Genomic DNA, 20,692 nt, shown 5'->3' with positions numbered 1-20,692 from the left:
ATGGACACTAACCTAGGAGGCACTGAGTCTGCTGTGACCTCACAATCCCAGCCAGCAGCCATGAGCCTGCCACTGGCAGAGGAGGCACTGAGGCTTCTGTGACGTCACAAGCACAGCCAGCAGCCATGAGACTGCCACTGACCTCAGAGGCACTGAGGCTTCTGTGACCTCACAAGCACAGCCAGTAGGGGGCGATGGACACTAACCTAGGAGCCACTGAGTCTGCTGTGACCTCACAAGCACAGCCAGCAGCCATGAGACTGCCACTGGCCTCAGAGGCACTGAGGCTTGTGTGACCTCACAAGCACAGCCAGCAGCAATGAGACTGCCACTGGCCTCAGAGGCACTGAGGCTTCTGTGACCTCACAAGCACTGCCAGCAGCCATGAGCCTGATACTGGCCTAGGAGGCACTCAGGCTGCTGTGACCTCACAAGCACAGCCAGCAGCCATGAGCCTGATATTGGCCTGGGAGGCACTGAGGCTGCTGTGACCTCACAAGCACAGCCACTTGGGGGCGATGGACACTAAGCTATGAGGCACTGAGTCTGCTGCGACCTCACAAGCACAGCCAGCAGCCATGAGCCTGATATTGGCCTGGGAGGCACTGAGGCTGCTGTGAACTCACAAGCACAGCCAGCAGGAGACGCTGGACACTAAATTATGCGGCACTGAGTCTGCTGTGACCTCACAATCCCAGCCAGCAGCCATGAGCCTGCCACTGGCATAGGAGGCATTCAGGCTTGTGTGACCTCACAAGCACAGCCAGACACTAAACTATGCGGCACTGAGTCTGCTGTGACCTCACAATCCCAGCCAGCAGCCATGAGCCTGCCACTGGCATAGGAGGCATTCAGGCTTGTGTGACCTCACAAGCACAGCCAGCAGCCATGACCCTGACACTGGTCTAGGAGGCATTCAGGCTGCTGTGAGTTCACAAGCAGAGCCAGCAGCCATGAGCCTGATACTGGCCTGAGAGGCCATGAGTCTGCTATGACCTCACAAGCAGAGCCAGTAGGGGGCGATGGACACTAACCTAGGAGGCACTGAGGCTGCTGTGACCTCACAAGCATAGCCAGCAGCCAGGAGCCTGATTTTGGCCTGGGAATTACTGAGGCTGCTGTGACCTCACAAGCAGAGACACCAGGGGATGCTGGACCCTGAACTATGAGGCACTGAGGCTGCTGTGACCTCACAAGCACAGCCAGCAGCCATGAGACTGCCACTGGCATAGGAGGCATTCAGGCTGCTGTGACCTCAGAAGCACAGCCAGCAGCCATGACCCTGACACTGGTCTAGGAGGCATTCAGGCTGCTGTGACCTCACAAGCACAGCCAGCAGCCATGAGCCTGATACTGGCCTGAGAGGCACTGAGTCTGCTATGACCTCACAAGCACAGCCAGCAGGGGGCGCTGGACACTAAACTATGAGGCACTGAGTCTGCTGTGACCTCACAAGCACAGCCAGTAGGGGGCGATGGACACTAACCTAGGAGCCACTGAGTCTGCTGTGACCTCACAATCACAGCCAGCAGCCATGAGCCTGCCACTGGCAGAGGAGGCACTGAGGCTTCTGTGACCTCACAAGCACAGCCAGCAGCCATGAGACTGCCACTGACCTCAGAGGCACTGAGGCTGCTGTGACGTCACAAGCAGAGCCAGCAGCCATCAGCCTGCCACTGGCAGAGGAGGCATTCAGGCTGCTGTGACCTCACAAGCACAGCCAGCAGCCATGAGCATGGCACTGGCAGAGGAGGCACTGAGGCTGCTGTGACATCACAAGCACAGCCAGCAGCCATGAGCCTGATGCTGGCCTGTGAGGCACTGAGGCTGCTGTGACCTCACAAGCAGAGCCAGCAGGGGGCGCTGGACACTAAACTATGAGGCACTGAGTCTGCTGTGACCTCACAAGCACAGCCAGTAGTGGGTGATGGACATTAACCTAGGAGGCACTGAGGCTGCTGTGACCTCACAGGCACAGCCAGCAGCCATGAGACTGCCACTGACCTCAGAGGCACTGAGGCTGCTGTGACCTCACAAGCACAGCCAGCAGCCATGACCCTGATACTGGTCTTGGAGGCATTCAGGCAGCTGTGACCTCACAAGCACAGCCAGCAGCCATGAGCATGATACTGGCCTCAGAGGCACTGAGGCTGCTGTGACCTCACAAGCACAGCCAGCAGCCATGAGCTTGCCACTGGCAGAGGAGGCACAGAGGCTGCTGTGACCTCACAACACAGCCAGCAGCGGGCACTGGAGGTAACCTCTCAGGCACTGAGTCTGCTGTGACCTCACAAGCACAGCCAGTAGGGGGCGATGGACACTAAACTAGGAGCCACTGAGGCTGCTGTGACCTCACAAGCACAGCCAGCAGCCATGAGACTGCCACTGGCCTCAGAGGCACTGAGGCTTCTGTGACCTCACAAGCACAGCCAGCAGCCATGAGACTGCCACTGGCCTCAGAGGCACTGAGGCTGCTGTGACCTCACAAGCACTGCCAGCAGCCATGAGCCTGCCACTGGCCTAGGAGGCACAGAGGCTGCTGTGACCTCACAAGCACAGCCAGCAGCCATGAGCCTGATATTGGCCTGGAAGGCACTGAGGCTGCTGTGAACTCACAAGCACAGCCAGTAGGGGGCGATGGACACTAACCTATGAGGCACTGAGTCTGCTGTGACCTCACAAGCAGAGCCAGCAGGAGACGCTGGACACTAAACTATGCTGCACTGAGTCTGCTGTGACCTCACAATCCCAGCCAGCAGCCATGACCCTGACACTGGTCTAGGAGGCACTCAGGCTGCTGTGACGTCACAAGCAGAGCCAGCAGCCATGAGCATGATACTGGCCTGAGAGGCACTGCGGCTGCTGTGACCTCAGAAGCACAGCCATCAGCCATGAGACTGCCACTGGCAGAGGAGGCACTGAGGCTGCTGTGACCTCACAAGGACAGCCAGCAGCCATGAGCCTGCCACTGGCCTAGGAGGCATTCAGGCTGCTGTGACCTCAGAAGCACAGCCAGCAGCCATGAGCATGGCACTGGCAGAGGAGGCACTGAGGCTGCTGTGACGTAACAAGCACAGCCAGCAGCCATGAGCCTGATGCTGGGGTATGAGGCACTGAGGCTGCTGTGACGTCACAAGCAGAGCCAGCAGGGGACGCTGGACACTAACTATTGAGGCACTGAGTCTGCTGTGATCTCACAAGCAGAGGCAGCAGGGGACGCTGGACACTAAACTATGAGGCACTGAGTCTCCTGTGACCTCACAAGCACAGCCACTAGGGGGCGATGGACACTAACCTAGGAGGCACTGAGGCTGCTGTGACCTCACAAGCACAGCCAGCAGCCATGAGACTGCCACTGGCCTCAGGGGCACTGAGTCTGCTGTGACGTCACAAGCATAGCCAGCAGTCAGGAGCCTGATTTTGGCCTGGGAATTACTGAGGCTGCTGTGACCTCACAAGCAGAGACACCAGGGGATGCTGGACACTGAACTATGAGGCACTGAGGCTGCTGTGACCTCACAAGCACAGCTAGCAGCCATGAGCCTGCCACTGGCATAGGAGGCATTCAGGCTGCTGTGACCTCAGAAGCACAGCCAGCAGCCATGAGCATGACACTGGTCTAGGAGGCATTCAGGCTGCTGTGACCTCACAAGCACAGCCAGCAGCCATGAGCCTGATACTGGCCTGAGAGGCACTGAGTCTGCTGTGACCTCACAAGCAGAGCCAGCAGGGGGCGCTGGACACTAACTATTGAGGCACTGAGTCTGCTGTGATCTCACAAGCAGAGCCAGCAGGGGACGCTTGACACTAAATTATGAGGCACTGAGTCTGCTGTGACCTCACAAGCACAGCCAGTAGGGGGTGATGGACACTAACCTAGGAGCCACTGAGTCTGCTGTGACCTCACAAGCACAGCCAGCAGCCATGAGCCTGCCACTGACAGAGGAGGCACTGAGGCTTCTGTGACCTCACAAGCACAGCCAGCAGCCATGAGAATGCCACTGGCCTCAGAGGCACTCAGGCTGCTGTGACCTCACAAGCACAACCAGCAGCCATGAGCCTGACACTGGCAGAGGAGGCACTGAGGCTGCTGTGACGTCACAAGCACAGCCAGCAGCCATGAGCCTGATACTGGCCTGAGAGGCACTGAGGCTGCTGTGACCTCACAAGCACAGCCAGCAGCCATGAGCATGGCACTATCCACAGAGACACTGAGGCTGCTGTGACCTCACAAGCACAGCCAGCAGCCATGAGCCTGACACTGGCCTATGAGGCACTGAGGCTGCTGTGACCTCACAACACAGCCAGCAGCCATGAGATTGCCACTAGCCTCAGAGGCACTGAGGCTTCTGTGACCTCAGAAGCACAGCCAGCAGCCATGAGACTGCCACTGGCCTCACAGGCACTCAGGCTGCTGTGACCTCACAAGCACAACCAGCAGCCATGAGCCTGCCACGGGCCTTGGAGGCACTCAGGCTGCTGTGACGTCACAAGCACAGCCAGCAGCCATGAGCCTGATATTGGCCTGGGAGGCACTGAGTCTGCTGTGACCTCACAAGCAGAGCCAGCAGGGGACGCTGGACACTAAACTATGCGGCACTGAGTCTGCTGTGACCTCACAATCCCAGCCAGCAGCCATGAGCCTGATACTGGCCTGAGAGGCACTGAGTCTGCTGTGACGTCACAAGCATAGCCAGCAGTCAGGAGCCTGATTTTGGCCTGGGAATTACTGAGGCTGCTGTGACCTCACAAGCAGAGACACCAGGGGATGCTGGACACTGAACTATGAGGCACTGAGGCTGCTGTGACCTCACAAGCACAGCTAGCAGCCATGAGCCTGCCACTGGCATAGGAGGCATTCAGGCTGCTGTGACCTCAGAAGCACAGCCAGCAGCCATGAGCATGACACTGGTCTAGGAGGCATTCAGGCTGCTGTGACCTCACAAGCACAGCCAGCAGCCATGAGCCTGATACTGGCCTGAGAGGCACTGAGTCTGCTGTGACCTCACAAGCAGAGCCAGCAGGGGGCGCTGGACACTAACTATTGAGGCACTGAGTCTGCTGTGATCTCACAAGCAGAGCCAGCAGGGGACGCTTGACACTAAATTATGAGGCACTGAGTCTGCTGTGACCTCACAAGCACAGCCAGTAGGGGGTGATGGACACTAACCTAGGAGCCACTGAGTCTGCTGTGACCTCACAAGCACAGCCAGCAGCCATGAGCCTGCCACTGACAGAGGAGGCACTGAGGCTTCTGTGACCTCACAAGCACAGCCAGCAGCCATGAGAATGCCACTGGCCTCAGAGGCACTCAGGCTGCTGTGACCTCACAAGCACAACCAGCAGCCATGAGCCTGACACTGGCAGAGGAGGCACTGAGGCTGCTGTGACGTCACAAGCACAGCCAGCAGCCATGAGCCTGATACTGGCCTGAGAGGCACTGAGGCTGCTGTGACCTCACAAGCACAGCCAGCAGCCATGAGCATGGCACTATCCACAGAGACACTGAGGCTGCTGTGACCTCACAAGCACAGCCAGCAGCCATGAGCCTGACACTGGCCTATGAGGCACTGAGGCTGCTGTGACCTCACAACACAGCCAGCAGCCATGAGATTGCCACTAGCCTCAGAGGCACTGAGGCTTCTGTGACCTCAGAAGCACAGCCAGCAGCCATGAGACTGCCACTGGCCTCACAGGCACTCAGGCTGCTGTGACCTCACAAGCACAACCAGCAGCCATGAGCCTGCCACGGGCCTTGGAGGCACTCAGGCTGCTGTGACGTCACAAGCACAGCCAGCAGCCATGAGCCTGATATTGGCCTGGGAGGCACTGAGTCTGCTGTGACCTCACAAGCAGAGCCAGCAGGGGACGCTGGACACTAAACTATGCGGCACTGAGTCTGCTGTGACCTCACAATCCCAGCCAGCAGCCATAAGCCTGCCACTGGCAGAGGAGGCACTGAGGCTGGTGTGACCTCACAAGCACAGCCAGCAGGGGGCGCTGTACACTAAGTTTTGAGGCACTGAGTCTGCTGTGACCTCACAAGCAGAGCCAGCAGGGGACGCTGGACACTAAACTATGCGGCACTGAGGCTGGTGTGACCTCACAAGCACAGCCAGCAGGGGGCGCTGTTCACTAACTTTTGAGGCACTGAGTCTGCTGTGACCTCACAAGCAGAGCCAGCAGGGGACGCTGGACCCTAACTTTTGAGGCACTGAGGCTTCTGTGAGTTCACAATCATAGCCAGCAGCCATGAGCCTGCCACAGGCCCAGGAGGCATTCAGGCTGCTGTGACCTCACAAGCACAGCCAGCAGCCATGAGCCTGATACTGGTCTTGGAGGCATTCAGGCTGCTGTGACCTCACAAGCACAGCCAGCAGCCATGAACATGATACTGGCCTGAGAGGCACTGAGGCTGCTGTGACCTCACAAGCACAGCCAGCAGCCATGAGACTGCCACTGGCCTCAGAGGCACTGAGGCTGCTGTGACCTCACAAGCACAGCCAGCAGCCATGAGCCTGCCACTGGCCTAGGAGGGACTGAGTCTGCTGTGACGTCACAAGCACAGCCAGCAGCCATGAGCCTGATACTGGCCTGAGAGGCACTGAGTCTGCTGTGACCTCAAAAGCACAGCCAGCAGCCATGAGCATTGCACTATCCCCAGAGACACTGAGGCTGCTGTGACGTCACAAGCACAGCCAGCAGCCATGAGCCTGACACTGGCCTATGACGCACTGAGGCTGCTGTGACCTCACAACACAGCCAGCAGGGGGCACTGGAGATAACCTAGCAGGCACTGAGTCTGCTGTGACCTCACAAGCACAGCCAGTAGGGGGCGATGGACACTAACCTAGGAGGCACTGAGTCTGCTGTGACGTCACAAGCACAACCAGCAGCCATGAGCCTGCCACGGGCCTAGGAGGCACTCAGGCTGCTGTGACCTCACAAGCACAGCCAGCAGCCATGAGCCTGATATTGGCCTGGGAGGCACTGAGGCTGCTGTGAACTCACAAGCACAGCCAGTAGGGGGCGATGGACACTAACCTATGAGGCACTGAGGCTGCTGTGACCTTACAAGCAGAGCCAGCAGGGGACGCTGGACACTAAACTATGAGGCACTGAGGCTGCTGTGACCTCACAATCCCAGCCAGCAGCCATGAGCCTGCCACTGGCAGAGGAGGCACTGAGGCTGGTGTGACCTCACAAGCACAGCCAGCAGGGGGCGCCGCACACTAACTTTTGAGGCACTGAGTCTGCTGTGACCTCACAAGCAGAGCCAGCAGGGGACGCTGGACCCTAACTTTTGAGGCACTGAGGCTTCTGTGAGCTCACAATCATAGCCAGCAGCCATGAGCCTGCCACAGGCCTAGGAGGCATTCAGGCTGCTGTGACCTCACAAGCACAGCCAGCAGCCATGAGCCTGATACTGGTGTTGGAGGCATTCAGGCTGCTGTGACCTCACAAGCACAGCCAGCAGCCATGAGCATGATACTGGCCTGAGAGGCACTGAGGCTGCTGTGAGCTCACAAGCACAGCCAGCAGCCATGAGACTGCCACTGGCCTAGGAGGCATTCAGGCTGCTGTGACCTCAGAAGCACAGCCAGCAGCCATGACCCTGACACTGGTCTAGTAGGAGGCATTCAGGCTGCTGTGACCTCACAAGCACAGCCAGCAGCCATGAGCCTGATACTGGCCTGAGAGGCACTGAGGCTGCTGTGACCTCACAAGCAGAGCCAGCAGGGGGCGCTGGACACTAAACTATGAGGCACTGAGTCTGCTGTGACCTCACAAGCAGAGGCAGCAGGGGACGCTGGACACTAAACTGAGGCACTGAGTCTGCTGTGACCTCACAAGCACAGCCAGTAGGGGGCGATGGACACTAACCTAGGAGGCACTGAGGCTGCTGTGACCTCACAAGCACAGCCAGCAGCCATGAGACTGCCACTGGCCTCAGAGGCACTGAGGCTGCTGTGACGTCACAAGCACAGCCAGCAGCCATGAGCCTGCCACTGGCCTAGGAGGCATTCAGGCTGCTGTGACCTCAGAAGCACAGCCAGCAGCCATGAGCATGACACTGGTCTAGGAGGCATTCAGGCTGCTGTGACCTCACAAGCACAGCCAGCAGCCATGAGCCTGATACTGGCCTGAGAGGCACTGAGTCTGCTGTGACCTCACAAGCAGAGCCAGCAGGGGGCGCTGGACACTAACTATTGAGGCACTGAGTCTGCTGTGATCTCACAAGCACAGCCAGCAGGGGGCGATGGACACTAACCTAGGAGCCACTGAGTCTGCTGTGACCTCACAATCACAGCCAGCAGCCATGAGCCTGCCACTGGCAGAGGAGGCACTGAGGCTTCTGTGACCTCACAAGCACAGCCAGCAGCCATGAGACTGCCACTGGCCTCAGAGGCACTGAGGCTGCTGTGACGTCACAAGCACAGCCAGCAGCCATGAGCCTGCCACTGGCCTAGGAGGCATTCAGGCTGCTGTGACCTCAGAAGCACAGCCAGCAGCCATGAGCCTGATACTGGCCTAGGAGGCGCTGAGTCTGCTGTGACCTCACAAGCAGAGCCAGCAGCCATGAGCCTGATACTGGCCTGAGAGGCACTGAGTCTGCTGTGACCTCACAAGCACAGCCAGCAGCCATGAGCATGGCACTATCCCCAGAGACACTGAGGCTGCTGTGACCTCACAAGCACAGCCAGCAGCCATGAGCCTGACACTGGCCTATGACACACTGAGGCTGCTGTGACCTCACAACACAGCCAGCAGGGGGCACTGGAGATAACCTAGCAGGCACTGAGTCTGCTGTGACCTCACAAGCACAGCCAGTAGGGGGCGATGGACACTAACCTAGGAGGCACTGAGTCTGCTGTGACCTCACAAGCACAGCCAGCAGCCATGAGATTGCCACTGGCAGAGGAGGCACTGAGGCTTCTGTGACGTCACAAGCACAGCCAGCAGCCATGAGACTGCCACTGGCAGAGGAGGCACTGAGGCTTCTGTGACCTCACAAGCACAGCCAGCAGCCATGAGCCTGATATTGGCCTGGGAGGCATTCAGGCTGCTGTGACGTCACAAGCACAGCCAGCAGGGGGCGCTGTACACTAACTTTTGAGGCACTGAATCTGCTGTGACCTCACAAGCAGAGCCAGCAGGGGACGCTGGACCCTAACTTTTGAGGCACTGAGGCTTCTGTGAGCTCACAATCATAGCCAGCAGCCATGAGCCTGCAACAGGCCTAGGAGGCATTCAGGCTGCTGTGACCTCACAAGCACAGCCAGCAGCCATGACCCTGATACTGGTCTTGGAGGCACTCAGGCTGCTGTGACCTCACAAGCACAGCCAGCAGCCATGAGCATGATACTGGCCTGAGAGGCACTGAGTCTGCTGTGACATCAGAAGCACAGCCAGCAGCCATGAGCATGGCACTGGCAGAGGAGGCACTGAGGCTTCTGTGACCTCACAAGCACAGCCAGCAGCCATAAGCCTGCCACTGGCCTAGGAGGCATTCAGGCTGCTGTGACGTCACAAGCACAGCCAGCAGCCATGAGACTGCCACTGGCCTCAGAGGCACTGAGGCTGCTGTGATGTCACAAGCACAGCCAGCAGCCATGAGCCTGATGCTGGGGTATGAGGCACTGAGGCTGCTGTGACCTCACAAGCACAGCCAGTAGGGGGCGATGGAAACTAACCTAGGAGGCACTGAGGCTGCTGTGACCTCACAAGCATAGCCAGCAGCCAGGAGCCTGATTTTGGCCTGGGAATTACTGAGGCTGCTGTGACCTCACAAGCAGAGCCAGCAGGGGGCGCTGGACACTAACTATTGAGGCACTGAGGCTGCTGTGACGTCACAAGCACAGCCAGCAGCCATGAGCCTGCCACTGGCCACAGAGGCACTCAGGCTGCTGTGACGTCACAAGCACAGCCAGCAGCCATGAGCCTGATACTGGCCTCAGAGGCACTGAGTCTGCTGTGACCTCAAAAGCACAGCCAGCAGCCATGAGCATTGCACTATCCCCAGAGACACTGAGGCTGCTGTGACCTCAAAAGCACAGCCAGCAGCCATGAGCCTGACACTGCCTATGACGCACTGAGGCTGCTGTGACCTCACAACACAGCCAGTAGTGGGTGATGGACACTAACCTAGGAGGCACTGAGTCTGCTGTGACGTCACAAGCACAGCCAGCAGCCATGAGACTGCCACTGGCCTCAGAGGCACTGAGGCTTCTGTGACGTCACAAGCACACCCAGCAGCCATGAGCCTGCAACGGGCCTAGGAGGCACTCAGGCTGCTGTGACCTCACAAGCACAGCCAGCAGCCATGAGCCTGATATTGGCCTGGGAGGCACTGAGGCTGCTGTGAACTCACAAGCACAGCCAGTAGGGGGCGATGGACACTAAACTATGAGGCACTGAGTCTGCTGTGACCTCACAAGAAGAGCCAGCAGCCATGAGCCTGCCACTGGCATAGGAGGCACTCAGGCTTGTGTGACCTCACAAGCACAGCCAGCAGGCATGAGACTGCCACTGGCCTGAGAGGCACTGAGGCTTCTGTGACCTCACAAGCACAGCCAGCAGATATGAGACTGCCACTGGCAGAGGAGGCACTGAGGCTTCAGTGACCTCACAAGCACAGCCAGGAGCCATAAGCCTGCCACTGGCCTAGGAGGCATTCAGGCTGCTGTGACGTCACAAGCACAGCCAGCAGCCATGAGCATGGCACTGGCAGAGGAGGCACTGAGGCTGCTGTGACGTCACAAGCACAGCCAGCAGCCATGAGCCTGATGCTGGGGTATGAGGCACTGAGGCTGCTGTGACCTCACAAGCACAGCCAGTAGGGGGCGATGGACACTAACCTAGGAGGCACTGAGTCTGCTGTGACCTCACAAGCACAGCCAGCAGCCATGAGACTGCCACTGGCCTCAGAGGCACTGAGGCTGCTGTGACCTCACAAGCACAGCCCGCAGCCATGACCCTGATACTGGTCTTGGAGGCATTCAGGCTGCTGTGACCTCACAAGCACAGCCAGCAGCCATGAGATTGCCACTGGCCTCAGAGGCACTGAGGCTTCTGTGACGTCACAAGCACAGCCAGCAGCCATTAGCCTGCCACTGGCAGATGAGGCACTGAGGCTTCTGTGACCTCACAAGCACAGCCAGCAGCCATGAGCCTGCCACGGGCCCAGGAGGCACTGAGGCTGCTGTGACCTCACAAGCACAGCCAGCAGCCATGAGCCTGATATTGGCCTGGGAGGCATTCAGGCTGCTGTGACGTCACAAGCACAGCCAGCAGGGGGCGCTGTTCACTAACTTTTGAGGCACTGAGTCTGCTGTGACCTCACAAGCAGAGCCAGCAGGGGACGCTGGACCCTAACTTTTGAGGCACTGAGGCTTCTGTGAGCTCACAATCATAGCCAGCAGCCATGAGCCTGCAACAGGCCTAGGAGGCATTCAGGCTGCTGTGACCTCACAAGCACAGCCAGCAGCCATGACCCTGATACTGGTCTTGGAGGCACTCAGGCTGCTGTGACCTCACAAGCACAGCCAGCAGCCATGAGCATGATACTGGCCTGAGAGGCACTGAGGCTGCTGTGACGTCACAAGCACAGCCAGCAGCCATGAGCCTGCCACTGGCCACAGAGGCACTCAGGCTGCTGTGACGTCACAAGCACAGCCAGCAGCCATGAGCCTGATACTGGCCTGAGAGGCACTGAGTCTGCTGTGACCTCAAAAGCACAGCCAGCAGCCATGAGCATTGCACTATCCCCAGAGACACTGAGTCTGCTGTGACCTCACAATCCCAGCCAGCAGCCATGAGCCTGCCACTGGCAGAGGAGGCACTGAGGCTGCTGTGACCTCACAACACAGCCAGTAGAGGACACTGGACACTAACCTAGGAGGCACTGAGTCTGCTGTGACGTCACAAGCACAGCCAGCAGCCATGAGACTGCCACTGGCCTCAGAGGCACTGAGGCTTCTGTGACATCACAAGCACACCCAGCAGCCATGAGCCTGCCACTGACCTCAGAGGCACTGAGGCTGCTGTGACCTCACAAGCACAGCCAGCAGGCATGAGCATGGCACTGGCAGAGGAGGCATTCAGGCTGCTGTGACCTCACAAGCACAGCCAGCAGCCATGAGATTGCCACTGGCCTCAGAGGCACTGAGGCTTCTGTGACGTCACAAGCACAGCCAGCAGCCATGAGACTGCCACTGGCAGAGGAGGCACTGAGGCTTCTGTGACCTCACAAGCACAGCCCGCAGCCATGACCCTGATACTGGTCTTGGAGGCATTCAGGCTGCTGTGACCTCACAAGCACAGCCAGCAGCCATGAGATTGCCACTTGCCTCAGAGGCACTGAGGCTTCTGTGACGTCACAAGCACAGCCAGCAGCCATGAGCCTGATGCTGGGGTATGAGGCACTGAGGCTGCTGTGACCTCACAAGCACAGCCAGTAGGGCGCGATGGACACTAACCTAGGAGGCACTGAGTCTGCTGTGACCTCACAAGCACAGCCAGCAGCCATGAGACTGCCACTGGCCTCAGAGGCACTGAGGCTGCTGTGACCTCACAAGCACAGCCCGAAGCCATGACCCTGATACTGGTCTTGGAGGCATTCAGGCTGCTGTGACCTCACAAGCACAGCCAGCAGCCATGAGCATGATACTGGCCTGAGAGGCACTGAGGCTGCTGTGACCTCACAAGCACAGCCAGCAGCCATGAGCCTGCCACTGGCCTAGGAGGCACTGAGTCTGCTGTGACCTCACAAGCACAGCCAGCAGCCATGAGATTGCCACTTGCCTCAGAGGCACTGAGGCTTCTGTGACGTCACAAGCACAGCCAGCAGCCATGAGCCTGCCACTGGCAGAGGAGGCACTGAGGCTTCTGTGACCTCACAAGCACAGCCAGCAGCCATGTGCCTGCCACGGGCCTAGGAGGCACTGAGGCTGCTGTGACCTCACAAGCACAGCCAGCAGCCATGAGCCTGATATTGGCCTGGGAGGCACTGAGGCTGCTGTGAACTCACAAGCACAGCCAGTAGGGGGCGATGGACACTAACCTATGAGGCACTGAGTCTGCTGTGACCTCACAAGCACAGCCAGCAGCCATGACCCTGACACTGGTCTAGGAGGCATTCAGGCTGCTGTGACGTCACAAGCACAGCCAGCAGGGGGCGCTGCACACTAACTTTTGAGGCACTGAGGCTGCTGTGACCTCACAAGCTGAGCCAGCAGAGGACGCTGGACACTGAACTATGAGGCACTGAGGCTGCTGTGACCTCACAATCACAGCCAGCAGCCATGAGCCTGCCACTGGCAGAGGAGGCACTGAGGCTAGTGTGACCTCACAAGCACAGCCAGCAGGGGGCGCTGTACACTAAGTTTTGAGGCACTGAGTCTGCTGTGACCTCACAAGCAGAGCCAGCAGGGGACGCTGGACCCTAACTTTTGAGGCACTGAGGCTTCTGTGAGCTCACAATCATAGCCAGCAGCCATGAGCCTGCCACAGGCCTAGGAGGCATTCAGGCTGCTGTGACCTCACAAGCACAGCCAGCAGCCATGACCTGATACTGGTCTTGGAGGCATTCAGGCTGCTGTGACCTCACAAGCACAGCCAGCAGACATGAGCATGATACTGACCTGAGAGGCACTGAGGCTGCTGTGACCTCACAAGCACAGCCAGCAGCCATGAGCATGGCACTGGCCTAGGAGACATTCAGGCTGCTGTGACGTCACAAGCACAGCCAGCAGCCATAAGCATGGCACTGGCAGAGGAGGCACTGAGGCTGCTGTGATGTCACAAGCACAGCCAGCAGCCATGAGCCTGATGCTGGGGTATGAGGCACTGAGGCTGCTGTGACCTCACAAGCAGAGCCAGCAGGGGACGCTGGACACTAAACTATGAGGCACTGAGGCTGCTGTGACCTCACAAGCACAGCCAGTAGGGGGTGATGGACATTAACCTAGGAGGCACTGAGGCTGCTGTGACCTCACAAGCACAGCCAGCAGCCACGAGACTGCCACTGACCTCAGAGGAACTGAGGCTGCTGTGACGTCACAAGCATAGCCAGCAGCCAGGAGCCTGTCACTGGCATAGGAGGCATTCAGGCTGCTGTGACCTCACAAGCACAGCCAGCAGCCATGACCCTGACACTGGTCTTGGAGGCATTCAGGCTGCTGTGACCTCACAAGCACAGCCAGCAGCCGTGAGCCTGATATTGGCCTGAGAGGCACTGAGGCTGCTGTGACCTCACAAGCACAGCCAGCAGCCAGGAGCATGGCACTGGCAGAGGAGGCACTGAGGCTGCTGTGACCTCACAAGCACAGCCAGCAGCCATGAGCCTGATACTGGCCTGGAAGGCGCTGAGTCTGCTGTGACCTCACAAGCACAGCCAGCAGCCATGAGACTGCCACTGGCAGAGGAGGCACTGAGGCTTCTGTGACGTCACAAGCACAACCAGCAGCCATGAGCCTGCCACTGGCCTAGGAGGCACTCAGGCTGCTGTGACGTCACAAGCACAGCCAGCAGCCATGAGCCTGATACTGGCCTGAGAGGCACTGAGTCTGCTGTGACCTCAAAAGCACAGCCAGCAGCCATGAGCATGGCACTATCCACAGAGACACTGAGTCTGCTGTGACCTCACAAGAAGAGCCAGCAGCCATGCGCCTGCCACTGGCAGAGGAGGCACTGAGGCTGGTGTGACCTTACAAGCACAGCCAGCAGGGGGCGCTGGACACTTAACTATGAGGCACTGAGGCTGCTGTGACCTCACAAGCACAGCCAGCAGCCATGACCCTGACACTGGTCTAGGAGGCATTCAGGCTGCTGTGAGTTCACAAGCAGAGCCAGCAGGGGGAGCTGCACACTAAGTTTTGAGGCACTGAGTCTGCTGTGACCTCACAAGCAGAGCCAGCAGGGGACGCTGGAACCTAACTTTTGAGGCACTGAGGCTGCTGTGACCTCACAAGCACAGCCAGCAGCCATGAGCCTGCCACTGGCAGAGGAGGCACTGAGGCTGCTGTGACCTCACAACACAGCCAGCAGCGGGCACTGGAGATAACCTAGCAGGCACTGAGTCTGCTGTGACCTCACAAGCACAGCCAGTAGGGGGCGATGGACACTAACCTAGGAGGCACTGAGGCTGCTGTGACCTCACAATCACAGCCAGCAGCCATGAGACTGCTACTGGCCTGAGAGGCACTGAGGCTTCTGTGACCACACAAGCACAGCCAGCAGCCATGAGACTGCCACTGGCCTAGGAGGCACTCAGGCTGCTGTGACGTCACAAGCACAGCCAGCAGCCAGGAGCCTGATTTTGGCCTGGGAATCACTGAGGCTGCTGTGACCTCACAAGCAGAGACACCAGGGGACGCTGGACACTAAACTATGAGGCACTGAGGCTGCTGTGACCTCACAAGAAGAGACAGCAGCCATGAGCCTGCCACTGGCATAGGAGGCACTGAGGCTTGTGTGACCTCACAAGCACAGCCAGCAGCCATGACCCTGACACTGGTCTAGGAGGCATTCAGGCTGCTGTGAGTTCACAAGCAGAGCCAGCAGGGGGCGCTGCACACTAACTTTTGAGGCACTGAGTCTGCTGTGACCTCACAAGCTGAGCCAGCAGGGGACGCTGGACCCTGAACTATGAGGCACTGAGGCTGCTGTGACCTCACAATCCTAACCAGCAGCCATGAGCCTGCCACTGGCAGACGAGGCACTGAGGCTGGTGTGACCTCACAAGCACAGCCAGCAGGGGGCGCTGCACACTAACTTTTGAGGCACTGAGTCTGCTGTGACCTCACAAGCAGAGCCAGCAGGGGACGCTGGACCCTATCTTTTGAGGCACTGAGGCTTCTGTGAGCTCACAATCATAGCCAGCAGCCATGAGACTGCCACAGGCCTAGGAGGCATTCAGGCTGCTGTGACCTCACAAGCACAGCCAGCAGCCATGAGCATGATACTGGCAGAGGGGGCACTGAGGCTGCTGTGACCTCACAAGCACAGCCAGCAGCCATGAGACTGCCACTGGCAGAGGAGGCACTGAGGCTTCTGTGACCTCACAAGCACAGCCAGCAGCCATGAGACTGCCACTGGCCTAGGAGGCATTCAGGCTGCTGTGACGTCACAAGCACAGCCAGCAGCCATGAGCCTGATGCTGGGGTATGAGGCACTGAGGCTCCTGTGACCTCACAAGCACAGCAAGTACGGGGCGATGGACACTAACCTAGGAGGCACTGAGTCTGCTGTGACCTCACAATCCCAGCCAGCAGCCATGAGCCTGCCTCTGGCAGAGGAGGCACTGAGGCTGCTGTGACGTCACAGGCATAGCCAGCAGCCAGGAGCATGATTTTGGCCTGGGAATTACTGAGGCTGCTGTGACCTCACAGGCACAGCCAGCAGGGGGCGCTGGACACTTACCTATGAGGCACTGAGGCTGCTGTGACCTCACAATCACAGCCAGCAGCCATGAGCCTGTCACTGGCCTACGAGGCATTCAGGCTGCTATGACCTCAGAAGCACAGCCAGCAGCCATGACCCTGACACTGGTCTAGGAGGCATTCAGGCTGCTGTGACCTCACAAGCACAGCCAGGAGCCAGGAGCCTGATACTGGCCTGAGAGGCACTGAGGCTGCTGTGACCTCACAAACAGAGCCAGCACGGGGCGCTGGACACTAAACTATGCGGCACTGAGTCTGCTGTGACCTCACTAGCAGAGCCAGCAGGGGGCGCTGCACACTAACTTTTGAGGCACTGAGTCTGCTGTGATCTCACAAGCACAGCCAGTAGGGGGCGATGGACACTAACCTAGGAGCCACTGAGTCTGCTGTGACCTCACAATCACAGCCAGCAGCCATGAGCCTGCCACTGGCAGAGGAGGCACTGAGGCTTCTGTGACCTCACAAGCACAGCCAGCAGCCATGAGACTGCCACTGGCCTCAGAGGCACTGAGGCTGCTGTGACGTCACAAGCACAGCCAGCAGCCATGAGCCTGCCACTGGCCTAGGAGGCATTCAGGCTGCTGTGACCTCACAAGCACAGCCAGCAGCCATGAGACTGCCACTGGCCTCAGAGGCACTGAGGCTGCTGTGACGTCACAAGCACAGCCAGCAGCCATGAGCCTGCCACTGGCAGATGAGGCACTGAGGCTGGTGTGACCTCACAAGCACAGCCAGCAGCCATGAGCATGGCACTGGCAGAGGAGGCAGTGAGGCTGCTGTGACGTCACAAGCACAGCCAGCAGCCATGAGCCTGATGCTGGCCTGTGAGGCACTGAGGCTGCTGTGAGTTCACAAGCAGAGCCAGTAGGGGGTGATGGACATTAACCTAGGAGGCACTGAGGCTGCTGTGACCTCACAAGCACAGCCAGCAGCCATGAGACTGCCACTGACCTCAGAGGCACTGAGGCTGCTGTGACGTCTCAAGCATAGCCAGCAGCCAGGAGCGTGCCACTGGCATAGGAGGCATTCAGGCTGCTGTGACCTCACAAGCACAGCCAGCAGCCATGACCCTGACACTGGTCTAGGAGGCATTCAGGCTGCTGTGACCTCACAAGCACAGCCAGCAGCCGTGAGCCTGATATTGGCCTGGGAGGCACTGAGGCTGCTGTGAACTCACAAGCCCAGCCAGTAGGGGGCGATGGACACTAAACTATGAGGCACTGAGTCTGCTGTGACGTCACAAGCACAGCCAGCAGCCATGAGCCTGCCACTGGCAGAGGAGGCACTGAGGCTGGTGTGACCTCACAAGCACAGCCAGCAGGGGGCGCTGTACACTAACTTTTGAGGCACTGAGGCTGCTGTGACCTCACAAGCTGAGCCAGCAGGGGACGTTGAACACTGAACTATGAGGCACTGAGGCTGCTGTGACCTCACAATCCCAGCCAGCAGCCATGAGCCTGCCACTGGCAGAGGAGGCACTGAGGCTGGTGTGACCTCACAAGCACAGCCAGCAGGGGGTGCTGTACACTAACTTTTGAGGCACTGAGTCTGCTGTGACCTCACAAGCAGAGCCAGCAGGGGACGCTGGACCCTAACTTTTGAGGCACTGAGGCTTCTGTGAGCTCACAATCATAGCCAGCAGCCATGAGCCTGCCACAGGCCTAGGAGGCATTCAGGCTGCTGTGACCTCACAAGCACAGCCAGCAGCCATGACCCTGATACTGGTCTTCGAGGCATTCAGGCTGCTGTGACCTCACAAGCACAGCCAGCAGCCATGAGCCTGATACTGGCCTGAGAGGCACTGAGTCTGCTGTGACCTCAGAAGCACAGCCAGCAGCCATGAGCATGGCACTGGCAGAGGAGGCACTGAGGCTTCTGTGACCTCACAAGCACAGCCAGCAGCCATAAGCCTGCCACTGGCCTAGGAGGCACTCAGGCTGCTGTGACGTCACAAGCACAGCCAGCAGCCATGAGCATGGCACTGGCAGAGGAGCCACTGAGGCTGCTGTGACGTCACAAGCACAGCCAGCAGCCATGAGCCTGATGCTGGGGTATGAGGCACTGAGGCTTCTGTGACCTCACAAGCACAGCCAGCAGGGGGCGCTGGACACTAACTATTGAGGCACTGAGTCTGCTGTGATCTCACAAGCAGAGGCAGCAGGGGACACTGGACACTAAACTATGAGGCACTGAGGCTGCTGTGACGTCACAAGCACAGCCAGTAGGGGGCGATGGACACTAACCTAGGAGGCACTGAGGCTGCTGTGACCTCACAAGCACAGCCAGCAGCCATGAGACTGCCACTGGCCTCAGAGGCACTGAGGCTGCTGTGACGTCACAAGCATAGCCAGCAGTCAGGAGCCTGATATTGGCCTGGGAATTACTGGGGCTGCTGTTACCTCACAAGCAGAGACACCAGGGGACGCTGGACACTAAACTATGAGGCACTGAGGCTGCTGTGACCTCACAATCACAGCCAGCAGCCATGAGACTGCCACTGGCCTCAGAGGCACTGAGGCTGCTGTGACGTCACAAGCACAGCCAGCAGCCATGAGCCTGCCACTGGCCTAGGAGGCATTCAGGCTGCTGTGACCTCAGAAGCACAGCCAGCAGCCATGACCCTGACACCGGTCTACGAGGCATTCAGGCTGCTGTGACCTCACAAGCACAGCCAGCAGCCATGAGCCTGATACTGGCCTGAGAGGCACTGAGTCTGATGTGACATCACAAGCACAGCCAGTAGGGGGCGATGGACACTAACCTAGGAGCCACTGAGTCTGCTGTGACCTCACAATCCCAGCCAGCAGCCATGAGCCTGCCACTGGCAGAGGAGGCACTGAGGCTGCTGTGACCTCACAAGCACAGCCAGCAGCCATGAGCCTGCCACGGGCCTAGGAGGCACTCAGGCTGCTGTGACGTCACAAGCACAGCCAGCAGCCATGAGCCTGATATTGGCCTGGGAGGCACTGAGGCTGCTGTGACCTCACAAGCACAGCCAGCAGCCATGAGACTGCCACTGGCCTCAGAGGCACTGAGGCTGCTGTGACCTCACAAGCACAGCCAGCAGCCATGAGCATGCCACTGGCCTAGGAGGCATTCAGGCTTGTGTGACCTCACAAGCACAGCCAGCAGCCATGACCCTGACACTGGTCTAGGAGGCATTCAGGCTGCTGTGAGTTCACAAGCAGAGCCAGCAGGGGGCGCTGCACACTAACTTTTGAGGCACTGAGTCTGCTGTGACCTCACAAGCTGAGCCAGCAGGGGACGCTGGACACTGAACTATGAGGCACTGAGGCTGCTGTGACCTCACAATCCCAGCCAGCAGCCATGAGCCTGCCACTAGCAGAGGAGGCACTGAGGTTGGTGTGACCTCACAAGCACAGCCAGCAGGGGGCGCTGCTCACTAACTTTTGAGGCACTGAGTCTGCTGTGACCTCACAAGCTGAGCCAGCAGGGGACGCTGGACACTGAACTATGAGGCACTGAGGCTGCTGTGACCTCACAATCCCAGCCAGCAGCCATGAGACTGCCACTGGCAGAGGAGGCACTGAGGCTGGTGTGACCTCACAAGCACAGCCAGCAGGGGGCGCTGTACACTAACTTTTGAGGCACTGAGTCTGCTGTGACCTCACAAGCAGAGCCAGCAGGGGACGCTGGACCCTAACTTTTGAGGCACTGAGGCTTCTGTGAGCTCAGAATCATAGCCAGCAGCCATGAGCCTGCCACAGGCCTAGGAGGCATTCAGGCTGCTGTGACCTCACAAGCACAGCTAGCAGCCATGACCTTGACACTGGTCTTGGAGGCATTCAGGCTGCTGTGACCTCACAAGCACAGCCAGCAGCCATGAGCATGATACTGGCCTGAGAGGCACTGAGGCTGATGTGACCTCAGAAGCACAGCCAGCAGCCATGAGACTGCCACTGGCAGAGGAGGCACTGAGGCTTCTGTGACCTCACAAGCACAGCCAGCAGCCATAAGCCTGCCACTGGCCTAGGAGGCATTCAGGCTGCTGTGACGTCACAAGCACAGCCAGCAGCCAAGAGCATGGCACTGGCAGAGGAGCCACTGAGGCTGCTGTGACGTCACAAGCACAGCCAGCAGCCATGAGCCTGATGCTGGGGTATGAGGCACTGAGGCTGGTGTGACCTCACAAGCACAGCCAGCAGGGGGCGCTGGACACTAACTATTGAGGCACTGAGTCTGCTGTGATCTCACAAGCAGAGGCAGCAGGGGACGCTGGACACTAACCT

Source organism: Dromaius novaehollandiae, unplaced genomic scaffold (assembly GCF_036370855.1).
Source record: "Dromaius novaehollandiae isolate bDroNov1 unplaced genomic scaffold, bDroNov1.hap1 HAP1_SCAFFOLD_32, whole genome shotgun sequence".
Taxonomy (NCBI): domain Eukaryota; kingdom Metazoa; phylum Chordata; class Aves; order Casuariiformes; family Dromaiidae; genus Dromaius; species Dromaius novaehollandiae.
Note: the sequence above shows the minus strand (reverse complement) of the source record.